Genomic DNA, 5527 nt, shown 5'->3' with positions numbered 1-5527 from the left:
TGTTGTTGATGTTGTTTTGTCTTTATAACACTGTCTTCTGACTTCTGGGGTCTCCTTTATATCATAAATGTTTTAAGATATTAAAATACCAAAACACTTTTTTTGTATTCATCATCCATGACAATAACATCCTTAATTGTAAACATATTCCTCTAAACCACCTCAGCTCCTTAGGCTTATTCTCTTTTTCTACCTCTTTCCCAAAAGTCTTTTCATTTCTGCAGCCTCTTCCTCCAATTAGATCCTTTCTAGAAGGAGAAAATACTAGTGTCAACCATGCATACTTATAACCAGTTTATAACTGCTGACTTTCCAGACTTCCTTTCTACCTTGCAGCCCCTCTCAGCTCCCTATTATAAAGAATATAAGCAGGTCGAGGGACTGTCCAGCAACCAGGATCTGGTTTCTACTAAGTTCATAATAAATGTTTTATCCTATCTCTCTCTTTTCTTAAAACTAACCTCATCCTAGAACTTACGCAAAAATATTGTTTTGGTTTGCCTTGTTAAGTCCACATTGCAGAATCCCTCTGTAGAACTCTATTCTGATGTTTCAAGAAGGTCCTTGGAGGCTGCACTACAAAGTACTCTTGAAAAGACTGAAGGAGGGGTGGCTAGGTGGCGCAGTGGATAAAGCACCGGCCCTGGAGTCAGAAGTACCTGGGTTCAAATCCGGTCTCAGACACTTAATAATTACCTAGCTGTGTGGCCTTGGGCAAGCCACTTAACCCCATATGCCTTTCAAAAACCTTAAAAAAAAAAAAAGAAAAGAAAAAAAAGAAAAGAAAAGACTGAAGGACAAGAGGACTGGTTGCCTTCCTTCTCACAGAAGCTCCTCTGCAAAAGTTTGGTTTTGGCCCCAGGAAGGCCATTACCAGTGTTGTTAAAACAGTGGAGGAAGTTTTTTTCTTCAGAGCAAGAACTTGAAACGTCCTGTCTTGGGAAGGAATGAGTGAAGGGGAAGGAAGGGCACCTGCCTTGATTAAGTGCCGGCTTTGTTCCAGGCACTGCTAAGCACTTTTCAAATATTTATTTTGAGGTCATTAGCTTTTAAGTGTGTGTTTCTGTATATAATGACCTTCCTTTGAGTCTCTACATAAAAATCTTTAAGATACTCTACTATTTTAGGAGCTCTCTCTCCTTGCCACATTCAGGAATGAGTGTTATTGCATCCCTAATGCAATTCTTAGGCTGTAGAAGAAAGAACTGGCATGTAAATCAGGATGTAGCAAAAGCAGGTGATCTGATACCATACAGAGCAATCACGAAAGCACAAAGTTCCAAGTCATCTCCAGGTTCCATTCCAGAAACCTCTGACCTTGGCTCCATAAACTTCCTGCCTTTGAGGGTTCAAAGTGAGCACCAGTAGCACCAAAATTTGAGAGCTCAACCACAGCCCCAATTTTAACCTTCTAGCTTTCTGTTTTTTCCCAGTGGGGCAATCTTTATCTTCTCCCACTCTCTGAATGGCTTATGGAACTTGATACTATAAAAGAGGCCAGGATTTCCTTATGAGATATGCATTGGTATAGAGATGACTAATCAGTGCCGCTTTCCCTATAGGTGAATAAAATGCAAAAAAATCTGTCTCTGGCCCATGCTAGTTATTGGCAGTTGTTAATCAACAGATTCACCCAGCATACACCTCAAATTCTTACTTCTCCTGAGTGAGGCCTTATTCACTCTCAGTCCCATTTGTTGTATAGTAGATGGGGTGGAAAGGGTGATTGTTTCATCATCCCTAGTGTTTGCTGTAGAATTTAGTGGTTTTCTTCTGAATTTCATCCTCTATTTTGTTGAATTTTTCATGGTTGTTAATATAAAGGAGACAGCCAATTGTAGATACAAATGGGCTCAGAAAATCTGAATTCTAGTTCTGCTGCCAAAACTATTGACTAAATTTGGGCAAGCCACTTAGCTTCTCACCTGTAATAAATAAGGGGATTGGGACTAGTTAATATCATGTATTTCTTCGAGTTCTAACAAAGAAGGAAGAAATTACTTCATTCTGTACAGGAATACTATTTTCTTAAATTAGTGGTTTTCTGAGTTCTTTATTTTTTAATGTTAAAAGTTTTGAATAGAATAAATTGATTAGACATTTGGAAAAACATTGGGCTTTCCATTATCTTCATTTTATCCCTTTTTGTGCCAGTGACTAATTTATAATCATCTAGTTAATCTGATGCAAAGATCTACAAGGAGAGGACAACTTGTTTTCCAACAGATTCCTGAAGCCTTGACATAACTGAAGGAAATAGCTTCAGTAGTCTGACCAGACTTTGTGCTGAATAGGCTATCCTCAGGGCCGGGATCCAAGAACTTCAATGCATTGTGTAGGACGATCTGCAGAGGACTGCACATCATTTGTAAGAAGTAATACTCTTTAGGATTAAGAAAGTGATTTACAAACTAAGTTTTTGGGTAGGTTGTTTTTCAGTATGTTGTGGGTTTTTTTTAACTTTTTAAAAAATTTATTTAAGGCAAGGGCATTAAGAGTGACTTGCCCAAGGCCACACAGCTAGGTAATTGTCTGATTTGGATTCAGATCCTCCTGACTTCCAGGGCTGGTGCTCTATCCACTACACCACCTACTTGGCCCCCTGTTGTGTGTTTTTCAAAGTATACCAAATTCTTGTAGCCACTGGAAAAACAAAAAGCTACAGATAACAAGCGTTTTTTTAATAAAACAGTGATTTTTTGTTTCCTTCAGTTTCTTCTGATGTTTTTTCCTAACATAATTAGAAAGGCATTGGGGTGAGCATTATGTTCTATCATATATTTCTGCACTTTTACTTTCTGCCATTTTTTTTTGCTTTACATTAATTTACAACCACTGCCATATTAATTTTTCTTTGCTCTTGATTATTGACTCCTTTGCATTCATGTTTTTCTGAACTTCTTTTACAATTTTTCCTTTTATCAGTTTTTTCTTCAAAATATTTATACCCTTAAAGAGATAATATTGTATTATTGAGCCAAAAGAGTCCCGTCAGTTATAATTTAAAGGGTTTGCTCTTGAAATTTATTTTTCAAATAATGTTTCAACAGGGTACATTTTTTTAAAGAGTTAGAACATTAATTGACTAGTAAACTTCTCCTACAGTAATGCCTATTAACATTCCTAGATATATTCTATTTCACATGTACCTTTTGATTAAGAGTTATTTCACAGGTTAATTCTTTCTGTAGTGCCTTTGATGAGACTTGTCTTAGCAGCTACTGAATACATTCATTCTTCTGTGTAACTAAAAATGAGCCACCAGTATTTCATAATGTATGGCCTGTCTTGCCAATTGTAAACTGAAGTTATACATAAATTTGTCTACTTTTTCTTTTTCTTTTTTTAGCTTTTTTTTTGTTTGTTTTTTTTGCAAAGCAATGGGGTTAAGTGGCTTGCCCAGGGCCACACAGCTAGGTAATTATTAAGTGACTGAGGCCGAATTTGAACTCAGGTACTCCTGACTTCAAGGCCAGTGTTCCACCCACTGTACCACCTAGCTGCCCCCATAAATTTGTCTATTAATGATAGTGGATACTTATGCAGGAAAACAATTTCATTATAAATATCAATGCATGAGTTAACATTATTATTATGTCAGTAACCCAAAAGATAGAAATTTGGGAAATGCTGTTGTATAACGTAGTTTATTTCTAATTTTTTATTTCTAATTCTTTAAAAGCTTCACCAGGAATAATGAAACAAGCATGCAAGATGGTGGTCAAAATAGCCATCCAGATTTGCAAATTTCATCTGAAATGTCAAATATCACTAGAAGATAACATTTTAATCCTGATGGCAAACACATTTTATTTCTTCAGTTTAACATCTGCTCATTGATGCCTATTGTAATCATATCACAATATTTATACATTTTAGATACATAGCAGAATCTGCTATACTTTTTATTATGTGTAGCTTTCCATGAAAAATTGACAAAAGTTTGCAGTGCTAGTACCTCTAGCCACAACTGTACCCTTTTATTTTAATATAATTTATTTCATATTGATATAATTAAAACTAAAATTTAATTAAATGTTTTATTCCCTCAAAAAATTTCACTCTCTACAGCTTTACCAATTCTGTTCTAACTGCTTTTTCCATCTCATATTATTCCCTTTCAAACTAATACCAAAACTGTGCAGCCACAATTGTAGATTTTGTTGTTAATCTCTATATCTCACCATGACTATCTTACTACTTCCATCCTCTTCATGAAGAATATCTTAGGCTTCATATTGCTGTCCCACCCAAATAATATTATCTTTATTTTGATAGTCAGCAGTTCCTTGGTCTCAGGATTTTCCAGAGGATCCTGAAATTCCTTCCTCTACCCACTTTGGCACTCTGGTACTAAATTCCTTAGCATATATTTTATCCAGTATCTTTCTCCCATTTCAATTCCCCACCCATAAGATTATTTTGATTGTTGTTTTATACTGTATTGCATTTTTATATGATCCCTTTTGGCTTCATTCTTTGCACCCTTCCCCCTTCTCCCTAGCATCCTGGCTATCTAACTTAATCTCTTGGGAATCATTTTTTCTGATTGAATTGAAAAGAAACAAGTTATAAAAAAAATGATTTTTTTCTTCTGTGAAGTTGAGCATTCCAGACAACATGATGATTTTAAAAAGTGATGGTGTGCTCCATTGCAGAACCTATCCCTCTGCTCAGTGTTAAACCATACCAGACCCAGTACTTGTCTTTGGATTATTCAGAGCCACCAAGCATAGTTGAAAGAGCATTAGATTGGGGGGGTTAGAGACTATGTATTCAGATCCTAGCCATACCAGCAGTGTGACCTTTGCCAACTACTTTGGCTCTCTGGTCCTAGGTTCCTCTAAAATGAGGGAGATTGGCTACAAGGTCTTTTCTAGCTCTATATCTAGGATCCTATGATCCCACTACTGGAGGGGGCTTGCTATTAAGACATGCTCTCCATAGCTTGATGAGTCTGAGTTACAGGAGAGTTGTTGATCTGCACTGGTAGAAGTTGGTCCTTTGCAGGGAGTTTCCTACATCAAGAACTCATATCTGCCCTCCCCATCATAGCTCATATTAACATAGTGCATCTTGTTTGATTCTCACAACAACCCTGAGACAGGTAGGGGCTGTTATCACACCCATTTTACATATGAGGAAACTTAGGCACAGTTTCAATGACTTGCCCACAGTCATACAGCTAGTAATTGTCTGAGGCCCGAGTCCAGCCTTCTGTTCATTGTGCCACAGAGTTATCTCTCTACCCTGTACCATCTCCTCCATTCACCCACATATAATCTTTTAGTATTTATCAGTGGGACAGTGGAACACTTAACCCAGGGAAGTCATGATTTAAGGATAATGCACAAGTTCAGTTCAGTCTCAAGCATTAAGTACCTTCTGTGTGCCAAGTCATTGCCCTAGGCCTACAGAGACAAAAAAATGAAGCCACCCCTTGTCTTCAAAGAGCTTACAACCTGTTGGGATTATAGCTTGGGACACCTCCTTTCTCCTTCCACCTCCCCTGATTTTTTTTCTTCTT

The sequence above is a fragment of the Macrotis lagotis genome, chromosome 1 (genome assembly GCF_037893015.1).
Source record: "Macrotis lagotis isolate mMagLag1 chromosome 1, bilby.v1.9.chrom.fasta, whole genome shotgun sequence".
Lineage (NCBI taxonomy): Eukaryota > Metazoa > Chordata > Mammalia > Peramelemorphia > Peramelidae > Macrotis > Macrotis lagotis.
Note: the sequence above shows the minus strand (reverse complement) of the source record.